Source organism: Panthera uncia (genome assembly GCF_023721935.1).
Source record: "Panthera uncia isolate 11264 chromosome C1 unlocalized genomic scaffold, Puncia_PCG_1.0 HiC_scaffold_3, whole genome shotgun sequence".
In the NCBI taxonomy this organism is placed as follows: Eukaryota; Metazoa; Chordata; class Mammalia; order Carnivora; family Felidae; genus Panthera; species Panthera uncia.
Genome location: NW_026057584.1, coordinates 78,660,699 through 78,676,387, shown reverse-complemented (window position 1 = coordinate 78,676,387; position 15,689 = coordinate 78,660,699). Strand labels below are relative to the sequence as shown.

General features: G+C 37.3%; 1 pseudogene; it reads left to right on the top strand.

Moving 5' to 3' along the window:
- LOC125911411 (protein SCO2 homolog, mitochondrial-like) overlaps nucleotides 1-14,304 on the top strand; it is a 44,162-nt pseudogene extending 29,858 nt beyond the window's left edge.
- The last annotated feature ends 1,385 nt before the right edge of the window (nucleotides 14,305-15,689 follow it).

The window sequence follows — 15,689 nt, the reverse complement described above, 5'->3', positions numbered from 1 at the left end:
TAAGATGACCAACTTAATTAATACCTGAATATCAAGGAATCATAATGCCTATTTTATTACCTATGAATAGAAGGGTCAGCTAAAGAAGATATATCAATAATTAATATCAGAAGGCATCACAGGGGCGCCTGGGTGGCTCAGTCAGTTAAGCGGCCGACTTTGGCTCAGGTCATGATTTCGCGGTCCGTGAGTTTGAGCCCGTGTTGGGCTCTGTGCTGACAGCTCGGAGCCTGGAACCTGTTTCGGATTCTGTGTCTCCCTCTCTCTGACCCTCCCCCGTTCATGCTCTGTCTCTCTCTGTCTCAAAAATAAATAAACGTTAAAAAAAAAAAAAAGGCATCATAAGTCCTTCATTTACTATTTATTCAATCAAACTACATTGAACTTTTAAGGACCTGGTGTGGTTAGTTCTGTGAATTGTACATTGACACACTAGCTAGTAATGAAGGTCATGGTTGGAAGATTTTAATATTTTTCTATAAACCCTTAATCATGCTATTTTAAGGATATAATCCAGTGTTATACTCATTAAAATAGCCATATGTTTAAAGACCCTAAAATTAAGTAGAATTTTGTTTCCCAGTTACCCAAAATGAATAGTAGCAGACAAAACATACGTGCACACAGCCAAATTCAACCCAACTGCCTTTGATGTTTCAAGGCCAAGATAAATTCACTCAGTTACTTGAAGCTAAACCAGAACCACTTCCTTACTAAAATGGAGCTTTCCTTAAGCTACCAAGACCAGTTGAGAATCACCACAAGTTTGCTGAGACCCAAACTATTGATAAATCTTGTGTTGTTTAGAGTTGACTGTAGAATATATCACTGTAGAATGATTCACCATTATAAATAGAAATAAAATAACTAGTTGGATCTTTTTAAATAGATGGGTTGTAATAAAGATGACACAAAGAATTGTGGTCTGCTTTCCAAGTAATAGCTATAATAGTACAACTTTATAATCTTACAACTGGTATACAATAGGTATAATCTTACAACTGCCTAACTATAAAAACCTATCACTAGGCAATGTTCTTTCAAAGTAGGATCAAAACCTGATATTTTGAAATGGTATGAATTTATCACTGAAAATACATGGGGAGGGGGGGATTCTTCATGGTAAACTTATGTATTGAGATAGAATATATATATATATTAAAGATCACTGTTTATATAATAAAGAGCACAGCTCAACAAATTTTTATGAATTCAACACACTCAGGTTACCATGTAAATTAAGACCAAAGCTATTATCAGCACCCCAGAAACCTCCCCCTGTCCTTTCTCAATCAGTCTCAATCATTATTCCTCGAAAGGTAACCAATTCTGACTTCATCACCATAGATTAGTGGTTTTTTTGTTGAACTTTATATAAATGGAATCACACATTATCTTATAGTATGTACTCTTTTGAGTCTGGCATTTTTGCTCAACATTTTATCTGTGAGATTGATCCAAATTTTTACTTGTAGCTGTAGTTGGATCTTTCTTCAGTGTCTATTGTAAAATATACCACAACTTACTGAAGAACATTTGGGTTATTTACATTCTGGAACTCTTGCAAATAATGGTAATATAAACATTTTGTATATGTTTTTGGTGAACATATGTATGCATTTCTGTTAGGTGTATACCTATGATTGGAATTTCTGTGACATGAGGTTTATGTGTATTTAATTTCAGTAGATACTGCAAGTTGTTTTCCACAGCAGGGGTACCAATTTACATTCCCCCAGCAGTGTGGAAGAATTCATTATTCTACATTCTTACTATCAATTGGCGTTATCTGTTCTTTTTTTTTTTTTCTCATTGTAGTCACTGTTGAATGGGTGGTGCTATGTCATTGTGGATATAGCGTGCATAACTCTATTAATGATGTTGAATGTCCTTTCATATGAACAATTTGTATATATTCCTAATTGCCAATTCAAGTCTTTTGCCTATTTTATTTGGATTGTCTTCCTATTTATTACTATTTCTTCATAGTAATCTTTGCTAGATATATGCAATTTAAACTGCTTTTCGCCCTCTATGGCTTAAGTTTCAACTCTCTTCATAGTATCTTTTGATTAACCGAATTTTGTAATTTTTAATCACATGCAATATGTCAAGTTTATCCTTTATATAGTGTTTCTGTGTCCTTTTTTGAAATCTTTCCTCAACCCATGGTCATGGAAATCTTGTTGTATGATCATCTTTAAAAAACTTACTGTCTTACTTTTCACATTTAAGCATAATTACATTTAAGCATTCTATATTTAACTAACTACATACATTAAATCAATCCAGAATTAATTTTTGTGTACGGTATAAGGTAGGAGTCAAGATATTTTTTCCATGTGCATAATCCAATTCAATTAATCTATTTCAATTTACTTTTTAAAATATTTTCCTCAAAATTAAATTACATTAAAATTACATCTTTGTAATTTAAAATTACACTGCATTAAAATTACATCTTTGTTGAAAGTCAAGTGACTGTATATGTGTAGATCTATTTCTGGACCCACTATTCTGCTCAATGGTCTATTTATCTATCTTTGTGCCAATAAAATAATGCTTTCATTTTAGACTTTTATGAAAGTATTGACATTTGGTGGCTTACGTCTTCAAATTTTGATCTTCACATTGTCTTGACTTTCTAGATCTTTTGCTTTCCCATAATAATTGTAGAATTACCTTATCAGTTTTCATTTATAGAAGTGCTAGTGGAATTTCTTTAAGCTTACTTATTTATTTTTAAGAGAGGGAGGGAAGAGAGAGAGAGAGAGAGGGAGAGAGAGAGAGAGAGAGAGAGAGAGAATCCCAAGAAGGCCCTGCACTGTCAGCGCAGAGCCCAATGCAGGGCTCAAATTCATAAACCATGAGATCATGAACTGGGCTGAAATCAAGAGTTGGACACTTAACCTAGACACCCAGAAGTGCTAGTGGAATGTTGATTGAGATTGCATTAAATCTATAAATCAGTTTAGGGAGAACAGATATCTTTGCACTGCATTTTCTAATCTTTAGAAATAGCATATCCCTTCTTTTACTTAGTTCTTCTTTCATTTACCTCAATAATATCTTGTAGTTTTCTGTTTGATTTATTTATTTCTAGGTGTTTAATGTTTTTATGTCATTGTAAAGAGTATCATTTTTTAAATGAATTATCTGTATATTTATTGCTGCTATATAAAAAAATAGTTTTTTTTACAGTTACCTTGTATTTAGTTACCTTGCTAATTCATTTATCAAGCCTAATGTATTTTGTTTATAGATTTTGGATTTTCTATAAACATAATCACATCATCTCCAAATAATGAAATTAAAAATTTTTCAAATTCTTAAGACTCATTTTTTTTTTGTCTGTTGCACTGGCTACACCTTCCTGTACAATATTGAATTAAAATGGTGATATTGAACATCCTGTGTTATTCCTAACTGAGAGAAAGAAGGCATTTACTATCTCCCTATTATGTATGTTTTTTAGAGATATCCATTGATAGTTAAGAACAGTTCTTTCTATTTCTAGATCCTAGGAGATTTTAGCATGAACGGTATTGAATTTTATCAAATGTTTTTTCTGAATCTACTGAGATGACCATGTGGTTTTCTCAAATTCTTCCTGTGGCATATTAATGATGATTGAATTTTTAATATTAAATCAACCATGTTATTTCTAGAATAAACTCATCTTGGTCATGAAGGGTTTGATTTGCTAATATTCTATTTAAGATTTTTAATCTATACTTATATAAGAAATTGGTTTTAAAATTTTCCTTTTTGTAATTTCTTTACTAGGTCTTAATTTCCAGGTTATGCTGACCTCATAAATTTGCTGACCTTTCATTCTTTGTCTTTTTTCCTAGGGGATGGCCCTTTAGGAATCTCACATGAAAGCCAGATGTATTTTTGAGGGACCCTTCTTGGCAAACTTGAATTCCAGTTTTTTCTCAGTACCATCAATTTGCCAAAATATTTACAGCTTAGTTTTGTCGCCTCTTTACAACTGTATTCTGCTGAGTTTCTATGTGTCTCATCCTGTGCACATACAGCTTAGAAGTAACCAAATGACTCAAAGGAAAACTGCACAAAGAGTGCTGCATGCGATTCTCTGCAGATTTCTCTTTTCAGTACAAAGATCTTTCAGGTCCTAGTTGTCTTAGTAGCTTTAAATTCCAAATTTTTATTGTACACCCAGTGAGGCTGCCAGAACTCAAAAGACGTTACTTTCTTTTCAGCCTGTGTGCCATGTCCTGAGGGGGTAAAAGCAGCAATGAATATAAAACTCACATCCACATATTTTTTTTTCTCTATGAGGTCTTAGCCCCTCAAATCCTGGATGTCTAGTTATTCTTCAATGAGTCCATGAAGATTTTGGTTTTTGTTTGTTTACCTAGAATTTTACCCATCTTTTATAGTTGATATCAGAAAGAGTAGGCTGGTAAGAGGTACTCCATCACAGCTAGAATCAGAAGCCCCTAAACAGAGTTCTAAAATAGGTGACCTTCAGCATCAACTCTCACTCCATCACTGCACATCTGGGAACAAACTGCTCCTTTACTGAGTCCAAGAATTTGGGCCCCAGTCAGGGGCAGGATGAAAGACTGTCTCATTCTCCTGAGCCCTGTCATTGTTCACTAACTGGGAGTCATCTTCATGGTCCATTGGTATTGCCTCCAGACAGCAGAATTTTATAGTAATATTTACAGAGTTATTCTGAGGCATAATTTTACCCAAATTATATTTCTAAATTGTGCCCAAATGATACTAAAACAGGAAATATCATATGACTATAAAGTTTGTTTTTGTTTTTCTGTTTAAACAGCTACTATTTCCTCCTATATAGAAGGGGGATAATATTAACCCATAAATCCAAAATATGAATCTACCACCTGAGTAACAGCTTATATGCCTATGATTGATTCATTACCTGTAACTTTAACAGTCACAGTATTTCAAGATATGTTGATAGCATAGATTTCTTCCACATGGGCCCCAACCCATGTCCTATTAATATTAACTATATATAGTCAGAAATTCATAATAGAGCCAAGAGGACTCCTCTGGACAATTTATTTTCTGATTTCTCTTGGAAGAATCTTATTAAGCCATAGCATATGTTAAGTTTTAATTTTTTTTAATGTTTATTTTTGAGAGAGAGAGCGTGAGTGGGGGAGGGGCAGAGAGAGAGAGGGAGACACAGAATCCGGAACAGGCTCTAGGCTCTGAGCTGTCAGCACAGAGCCCAACGTGGGACTTGAACTCATGAACTGCGAGATCATGACCCGAGCCAAAGTCGGACGCTCAACTGACTGAGCCACCCAGGCACCTTGCATATGTTAAATTTTAAAAGGAACAAATACCTATTGACTGAAATACTCTTCTGTCACTGTAACCAAGAGCTACACAAAGACAAGTTTGCCTAATCTATAATAAAAGTCTTTCTTAATTTCAAAAATTAATTCTGAGCCTCTGATTTCCTGAATTCCACAACAGAAAAACATTAACTTGGTGGTAATGGCACTGAAAAGCTTACTGGCATTCATTTCTGAAAAGCCATGAAAAGGATAAAAATGAGGGGTGGGTGGACTTCGGGGTAATGTAATCATTTTGCAAGTAAGACATTTGGCCCTGGTTCTAAGCCATTTCCATCTTATTTCAAAGCCTACTTATCTCTTCAGCACCTCACTCCAACTTGTTGTTAGGCTGCAAGGACTTACTGTTTGTTAACATCTGAAACACTGAAGCCTATGGACTTAACCTGCTTTGCCAGGGTGTTTCATTCATGACGATACAGTCTTAAATGGTTTGGTTATTTTTGGCATAGCTCTGACAAATAGAGTTCTTGTTTCAGTTCTACCAACAGTGAACAATACAGTCTGGGACCACCCTCATATGCAGCTCTTTATTGAAGACGTGACTAAAATATCACCAGCCTTTAGAGTAGGTGACAGGTGGGAACATGTCACACTTCTGCTTAGGGACAAGGGATGAATTAATAGCTATAAAATGCTAATTTCCTTCCTAAGAGTCTCTGATTAGAAAATGCCATATCATCCACTTACAGTAAAAAAAAAAAAAAAAATGCTATCTCACCTATTGAAGGACAACATCACAGCATGGGAAAACCCAGATGTTTTCCTAGAAAATTTCTGAGACATTGGACAACAGGAGAAAACAATTCACAAAGACGAGAAAGTAATTTCTCCAAGATCTTAACAAATGTGTACTAAAAGCTGCAGAGGACACAAAGACTTACAGAACACTGTTCCTGTTCCTTAAGGAATTCATGGACTAATTAAGAAATAATTAAAATGGCATCTGTGGAACAACACTGATAACACGTTTACATGCATCCATAAGAGCTGGAGAATTCCTCCCAAGTCTGACTGCCCTGACTGGTGATACAACACTATTTTTAATTTGAATTTCTCTGCTCAAATACATTGTAAGTTTCTTGAGGACAGAAACTCTGCCTTCCTTATAAAGCCTAGAACAATAGTCCATCAATATTTGTTGACTGAAAAGGTTTTTGATGAAGCCAGGGAACTCTGTGCAAATTTCCTTTTGAAGCAAACTTACTATTTTTTTTTTACATTTATTCATTTATTTTTGAGAGACAGAGAGAGACAGAGTCACAAGCGGGGAATGGATAGAGAGAGAAGGAGATGCAGAATCCGAAGCAGGCTCCAGGCTCCGAGCTGTCAGCACAGAGCCCAACGAGGGGCTCGAACTCATGAACCGAGAGATCATGACCTGAGCCAAAGATGGACACTCAACCAGTGTCACCCAGTGACACGCCACCCAGGCGCCCCACAAACTTACTATTTCTAAGTGCGTGCACAAATATGACAAAGGGGACGCTGTTCTGATCCCCAGGGTGCAGTGGGATGTAATGTTATTTCTGTGGGAGTACTATTAACATCAGGAAGGATGAAACTGCTATTCATGCTATCTATATCTTCCAAAATGATTCAGAAATTAATTGTGAATGATTCACTAAATGTTCTTAAAGTTAACGTGGGTTTAGTTAATGCTGCCAAACATTCTGTTTGAACATTTGCATTTTTTCTTTGGGGTTGAAAATCAACCCCCCTCAATGTTCCCAGTCTGACTTGTCTAATGAGGACCAGTGTTCCTGCAACTGCAGCAAAGGCTAACTCCCCTAAGCAGAACCATACGTAGAAAGTAAATAAAGTTCAAATATGTAAAAGGAGGTAATAGTTGTTCATTAAACAAGTTCTTTTTTTTTTTTTTTTTTTACTGTTTATTTATTTTTGACAGAGAGAGAGCATGAGTGGTGGAGGGACAGAAAGAGAAGTAGACACAGAATCCAAAGCAGACTCCAGGCTCTGAGCTGTCAGCAACAGAGCCTGATGTGGGGCTTGAACTCACAAACCATGAGATCATGACCTGAACAGCAGTCGACTCAGCCACCAGGCAACCAAACAGGAAGTTCTTAATAGTGCCTAAGGAAGAGTCCCTTTTACACTTTTTGATGCAATTCTCTCTTGGGAAAATTCTTTCTTCTGTTACCATGACTAATTTAGAACTGTTAGGGCCTAGGTAAACAGCTTCCTTCCTTATGGATTGTTTGAGGGTTGTTGGCTTTCACAATCCTCTCTGCTACTGAAGAATATCTAGGTTTCTCCCAACTGTACATTACTGTGTCTAAGATAATATTTGGCATACAAGACCAGCTCAGGGGTGCCTGGGTGGCTGAGTCGTTTAAGCATCCAACTTTGGCTCAGGTCACTATCTCATGGTTCGTGAGTTTCAAGCCCCACATCAGGCTCTGTGCTGACAGCTCAGAGCCTGGAACCTGCTTCAGATTCTGTGTCTCCCTCTCTCTCTGCCCCAATCCCCGCTCACTTTCTGTGTCTCAAAAATAAATAAACGTTGAAAAAAATTTTTAACAGAAGTCAGGAAGACAGAGAAGAGTTATTAGAAAAAATAACCAGAAATCCCTCAACTACTAAAAAAATAATAACAAAAATAACAAATGCAGGAAAGGTCTATGATTCTCAGAACCTTGGTTTTCAAGAATATATATCAGATATACCTTAGTTGCTTTGTGGGACTGAAACTCTGATTAAAAGCCAAGGTTCTTTGTCAGTAGGGAAAACATTTTCATATAAAGAACTCATAGTGATTACTTGAAGTAACATCAAAGACTACTTCTCTATCTGTTGCAAGCATATTTAGATATGTACATGGATTTCATACATGCACATATTAATAAATCTATGTTAACAAACACATGTGAGGTTTCTTTTTTTGTTTTTTAACTTTATTCAATTTCAGAGGAGGTGAGATTTTGTGACTGGGAAAGACAATGACATTTCAGGCTCTACTTGTAAAATAAGAAAGGATGCTAGAGAAAAGAAACAATGCTAGAGAAAGCTTTGAAATAGCACATTCTAAAATACTAATATTTTTAATACTAATATTTTAAAATAGTACATTTTAAAATACTAATATTTCAAAATAAAACATACTACATTCTCTGTATTGTACTGGGAAAGTTCTTATTTGTTTTCTCTAGGGGAATTTCAATTACAGTAAGCAACCACTGGACTCCACAACTGAAGTAAAGTAGGGCATTCTAAGTGTAAAAGTCAGAGGACTTCACACCTGTTATCACCCTTAGTTCTTGCTTAAATGCTGCCGGTAAATATGCGTGGGCTTCACGTCACGGTCTTCTCAAGAGACCAGGAACTACTCAAAGGAAACACTTAACTCACAAAAGTGCACCACTTCCAGGTTGGAAGCTTCACAAGTATCAGTTCCAGTAGCTTTTCCAAGGAGAAATCTCTTGAATGACAGTCCTCTATTTGATTACCACTGGTGACAAGAAGTTCACTACTTTGCAGAGTGCATATTTGCAATGAAACTATTTTAACCCAGCTGAAGACAGCATTTTATATCTCTAACCATTTTTTTTCCAAAGTTCAGTGGGCATTTTGTTTATTAAGGATCAGTCAATACGAACTTGCTTAGGTTTAGATAAAGACCTATACAATTCACAATTTAAAATGCAGAATGTTAAAAAATAGGCATGCCAAGAAGATAAGTATGACTTATCTTCTTAGTGGCCCTCTCTTAGCATATCTAGTATCTATATAACTTCCATTTTATATGGGCATTTGGAGACCATTGAGCCATTATCACAATGGTTTTCAATATGCTGCTGGATATAAGTAATTTTGATTTTTACATTTATCTTTGATCTGTAGTTGGTTTCACAGGGCATTCTTTCTTTTTCAGATTTTAATATCAAGATTATGATTATAAGTAAATGTAGACATTTTCCGTATTTGTTTCTTTGCTTTGTAACAGTTGGATTAGGATGAGATATATCTGACTTATAATGTTTGTTTGAACTCACTTACAAAACTATCTGAGCCCCGTGCCTTCAAAGATATGTCTTTAATAACTCTTGCTGTTGTTCAATATACACATTTGTAAGACTTTATTTCACATATATGTATAGCCTAAAGAATAATAATGAAAGGCTTACACATGTTCTCACCACTCAGTTTCAGAGAAAGAACACTATCAGTGCCTTAGAAACCCACATGTATGCCTCTCTCTGATAATCTCCTCCTCTCTGCCCCAACCCCCACCTATCCTGATTTTGGTTTACCATTACTTTGCTTTTCCTCACAATTTTACTATCTTTGTATGCATTGCTAAAGATTATATTCTTTAGTTCAACCAGATTTTGAAATTAAATAATGGAATCATACTCTTCTATTTCTTTTGTGACTTCATTTTTTGTTCTTGCTTTGCTCCTATATTTTTGTTTTGAGATTCATTTATGTTAATAGATGTAGCTGTAGGTCATTTTCACTATTTTATAATATTCCACTGTATGACTATGTCAAAATTTATTTACCCATTCTGTTGAGGGACATTTTGGTTGGTTTTAGTCTGAGGCTTTATTATTGCTGCTATATGACCATTTTGGTACACGTGTCCCAGAACTCAAGTGCCAGAATTCCTCATATATATGCACCTAAAGTGCATTTGTTGGGTTGTGAGATGCACATATGCTCAACTTAATAGAATGTGCCTAATAATTTTCCTAAATAGCTTTAATAATTTTTTTCTCATTTTTTTTTTTAATTTTATTTTTTAAAATTTACATCCAAATTAGTTAGCATATAGTGCAACAATGATTTCAGGAATAGATTCCTTAGTGCCCCTTACACATTTAGCCAATCCCCCATCCCACAATCCCTCAGTTTGTTCTCCATATTTATGAGTCTCTTATGTTTCATCCCCCTCCCTGTTTTTATATTAATTTTCCTTCCCTTCACTTATATTCATCTGTTTTGTCTCTTAGAGTCCTCATATGAGTGAAGTCATATGATTTTTGCCTTTCTCTGACTGACTACTTTCGCTTAGCATAATACCCTCCAGTTCTATCCACATAGTTGCAAATGGAAAGATTCCATTCTTTTCTATTGCCAACTATCACTCCATTGTATATATATACCACATCTTCTTTATCCATTCATCCATCGATGGACATTTAGGCTCTTTCCATACTTTCGCTACTGTTGTTAGTGCTGCTATAAACATTGGGGTGCATGTGTCCCTTAGAAACAGCACACCTGTATCCCTTGGATAAATGCCTAGTAGTGCAATTCTTGCGTCATAGGGTAGTTCTATTTTTAATTTTTCGAGAAACCTCCATACTGTTTTCCAGAGCGGCTGCACCAGCTTACATTCCCACCAACAATGCAAAAGAGATCCTCATTCTCTGCTTCCTCGCCAACATCTGTTGTTGCCTGAGTTGTTAACATTAGCCATTCTGACAGGTGTGAGGTGGTATCTCATTGTGGTTTTGATTTGTATTTCCCTGATGATGAGTGATGTTGAGCATTTTTTCATGTGTCGGTTGGCTATCTGCATGTCTTCTTTGGAGAAGTGTTTCTTCATGTTTTTTGCCCATTTCTTCACTGGATTACTTGTTTTTTGGGTGTTGACTTTGATCAGTTCTTTATAGATTTTGGATACTAACCCTTTATCTGATATGTCGTTTGAAAATATCTTCTCCCATTCTGTCAGTTGTCTTTTAGTTTTGCTGATTGTTTCCTTCGCTGTGCAGAAGCTATTTATTTTTATTTATTTATTTATTTTTTTTAACGTTTATCCATTTTTGAGACAGAGAGAGACAGAGCATGAATGGGGGAGGGTCAGAGAGAGGGAGACACAGAATCTGAAACAGGCTCCAGGCTCCGAGCCGTCAGCACAGAGCCTGACGCGGGGCTCGAACCCACGGACTGCAAGATCATGACCCAAGCCGAAGTCGGCTGCCCAACCGACTGAGCCACCCAGGCGCCCCAGAAGCTTTTTATTTTGATGAGGTCCCAGTAGTTCATTTTTGTTTTTGTTTCCCTTGCCTCCGGAGACGCGTTGAGTAAGAAGTTGCTGCAGCCAAGATCAAAAAGGTTTTTCCTTCTTTCTCCTCGAGGATTTTGATGGCTTCCTGTCTTACATCTAGGTCTTTCATCCATTTTGAGCTTATTTTCGTGTATGGTGTAAGTGATCCAGGTACATTCTCCTGAATGTCGCTGTCTGGTTTTCCCAGCACCATTTGCTGAAGAGACTGTCTTTATTCCATTGGATATTCTTTCCTGCTTTGTCAAAGATTAGTTGGCCAAATGTTTGCGGGTCCATTTCTGGGCTTTCTATTCTGTTCCATTGATCTGAGTGTCTGTTTTTGTGCCAGTACTCTACTGTCTTGATGATTGCGGCTTTGTAATACATCTTAAAGTCCAGGATTGTGATGCCTCCGGCTTTGGTTTTCTTTTTCAAGATTGTTTTGGCTATTCGGGGTCTTTTCTGGTTCTATACAAATTTTGGGACTGTTTGTTTTAGCTCTGTGAAGAATGCTGGTGTTATTTTGATAGGGATTGCATTGAATATGTAGATTGCTTTGGGTAGTATTGACATTTTAACCATATTTGTTCTTCCTATCCAGGAGCATGGAATCTTTTTCCATTTTTTGTGTGTCTTCTTCAGTTTATTTCATAAGCTTTCTATAGTTTTGAGTGTATAGATTTTTCACCTCTTTGGTTAGATTTATTCCTAGGTATTTTATGGTTTTGGGTGCAATGTAAATGGGATCGATTTCTTGATTTCTCTGTTGCTTCATTGTTGGTGAATAGGAATACAACCAATTTCTGTGCATTGATTTTATATCCTGCAACTTTGCTGAATTCATGGATCAGTTCTAGCAGTTTTTTGGTGTAATCCTTTGGGTTTTCCATACAGAGTAGCATGTCATGTGCGAAGAGTGAAAGTTTGACCTCCTCCTGGCCAATTTAGATGCCTTTTATTTCTTTGTGTTGTCTGACTGCAGAGGCTAAGACTTCCAATACTATGTTGAATAACAGTGGCAAGAGTGGACATCCCTGTCTCGTTCCTGACCTTAGGGGGAAAGCTCTCAGTTTTTCCCCATTGAGGATGATATTAGCGTTGGGTCGTTCATATATGGCTTTTATGATCTCGAGGTATGCTCCTTCTATCCCTACTTTCTTGAGGGTTTTTATCAAGAAAGGATGCTGTATTTTGTCAAATGTTTTCTGCACATTTATTGAGAGGATCATATGGTTCTTGTCCTTTCTTTTATTGATGTGATGAATCACGTTAATTGTTTTGCAGATATTGAACCAGCCCTGCATCCCAGGTATAAATCCCGCTTGGTCGTGGTGAATAATTTTTTAATGTATTGTTGGATCCAGTTGGCTAATATCTTATTGAGGATTTTTGCATCCATGTTTATCAGGGAAATTGGTCTACAGTTCTCCTTTTTAGTGGGGTCTCTGTTTGGTTTTGGAATCAAGGTAATGCTGGCCTCATAGAAAGAGTTTGGAAGTTTTCCTTCTACTTCTATTTTTTGGAACAGCTTCAAGAGAGCGGGTGTTAACTCTTCCTTAAATGTTTGGTAGAATTCCCCTGGAAAGCCATCTGGCCCTGGACTCTTGTTTTTTGGCAGATTTTTTATTACTAATTCAATTTCGTTACTGGTTATGGGTCTGTTCAAATTTTCTATTTCTTCGTGTTTCAGTTTTGGTAGTGTATATGTTTCTAGGAATTGGTCCATTTCTTCCAGATTGCCCATTATATAGGCATATAATTGCTCATCATATTCTCTTATTATTGTTTGTATTTCTGCTGTGTTGGTTGTTATCTCTCCTCTTTCATTCTTGATTTTATTTATTTGGGTCCTTTCCTTTTTTGTTTTGATTAGACTGGCTAGTGGTTTATCAATTTTGTTAATTCTTTCAAAGAACCAGTTTCTGGTTTCATTGATCTGTTTTACTGGTTTTTTTTTGTTGTTGTTTGTTTGTTTCAATAGCATTAATTTCTGCTCTAATCTTTATTATTTCCTGTCTTATAGTGGCTTTGGGTTTTATTTGCTGTTCTTTTTCCAATTCTTTTAGGTGTAAGGTTAGGTTGTGTATCTGAGATCTTTCTTCCTTCTTTAGGAAGGCCTGGATTGCTATATACTTTCCTCTGATGACCGCCTTTGCTGCGTCCCATAGATCTGGTTTGGCTACCCAAGGCTTGGCACAGGCTCTGTCATGGGAAGCCCCCAGCCCTCCTTTGTACCCCAGGAGGCAAGGCCCAACATATGCCGGCTCCTGTCAAGGCAGGGCCCTGGAGACACAGGCAGGCAGAGCTGGCCCCAGGGCCCTGGGCTTCAAACTAGGCTGTTGATCACCACCTTGTTTGGGGCTGGGCTGGGTGGGGTCTGACTGGCCACCAGGGCTGAGAAGGAGCAGCGGCAGCAGCAAAAGTGAACGGAGGCCCTGAGCCAGGCGGCCGTGGGCCAGGGTGACTTCAGCCTGCTGAAGGCGGGGGGGTGGGGGGGGAAGGCTCGCTGCAAAGCCGACTTCTGGGTCAGTGGGTGTTGATGTACTTTGGGTTCACTCACTGCCCCAACATCTGCCCAGATGAGCTGGAGAAGTTGGTGCAGGTGGTACGGCAGCTGGAGGCTGAGCCCACCTGCCCCTGGTGCAGCCTATCTTCGTTACTGTGGACCCTGAGTGGGACACTGTCTCAGCCATGGCCCACTACCTACAGGACTTCCACCCACGGTTGCTGGGGCTGACTGGTTCTGCTGAGCAGGTAGCCCAAGTGAGGCACAGCTACTGCGTGTACTACAGTGCAGGCCCCAAGGACAAGGACCAGGATTACATCGTGGACCACTCCATTGCCATCTACCTGCTCAGCCCTGAGCTGAGCAGATCTGAATTTTCTGTCCAAATCACAAACGCTTCCTCCTCTTTACTCAATTGATTTACTGTATTTGCTAATTAAATTAGAGCACCATCCCAAGCACGCAACATTAGCTAGGATGGAGAGGGGATGGGCATTCTCTGTATTTCTTCCGGGGAAGGAACACACTGCTCTTTTAGCATCATTGATCACAATTGATTACGTTGCTGACGTTTTACATCTCATATGTTGCTGATACTTCAAGTCACCGGATCAGTAATAGAAAATGAAGCTGAATGTAGATTTGTCAGTGTGTCAGTGAGACAGAACTTAAACTTCAGAGGTTTACAGCCTTGGTTCCTATCTTCATTTCCCTGCTAGGTGACTTAGGAGAAATTACTTCACTAAACTATATCTTGGTTTCCCCTTCTGTAAAATAGGGAAATAACAGCACCTGAATCAAAATATTTGGGTTGGAATTTCAAAGAGTTGATGTGTGTGAAGTTCTTAGTAAGTATGCCAAAATATTATTATTTCTATAACAATAATGTTTTTATTGTATAAATAGTTATTTTATTTCATACAATTATCACTTATAATATACTTATATGTATAAATATATCAATATTAAATATTTCATATTTATAAATATAATAACTAATCTAATTTTTATTACTATCATCATTACTACACCAAGTATTATCGACTCTAAAACACCCAGATATTTTCTGTGTCTTTTACTCTGGCCTCAGAGCAGCATCTGGGAATGAAGCCAGATGCCTAGGGCTGAGGAAGGCAAGTCTTTTGTTACTAATAGAGAGACAGCCTGACTGGAGCACAGAAGCCTCCAGAAAGCAAGTCCCTCAGGGGCAATCATCTCCCCTCTCTCACACCCCTGGCCACATGCACAACATTCTTCTAACCTCCAAAGGCCAGTGTAGGGCCCAGCTCCTGGGGTTTATTTTGATAAATGTTTCAGGCCACAGAGTGCTAAGAAACTTGATTCTCTCGCTTTTCAAATACCAAACCTCTACCTGAAGAAGGAATGCTTAGATTAGAGCACAGAGATGAAAAGTTTTAAGTTAAACATGGAGTTCTCCCCTTAACCTATTGTCTGCTCTGTTCCTCAACTCTGGAAAGTTGGAAGAAAAATATCTTCAGATAAAGACTATTATAAATCACTATTGAAAAGTTAAATATGATTTATCAAATGTTCATTTTATCTTGGAAAGCAGGGTTTTAATGGAACTGCCTTTACAGTTAAGGCCAACAATGCTCTTGAGGGAATTGTATGTATTTTAATAAAATCACTCTGCACAGTAACATAGCTCAAATTCTTCACTGTAGTTCTAAATTTTTTAGACCTCATGGTCAAAATAAGTTTCACCTGGTTATTGTAAGAACACTGTATCTTTCTTTTTCACTGGAAAGGTGAAATATTTCTTGAGTACCTGCTAAGTGACATG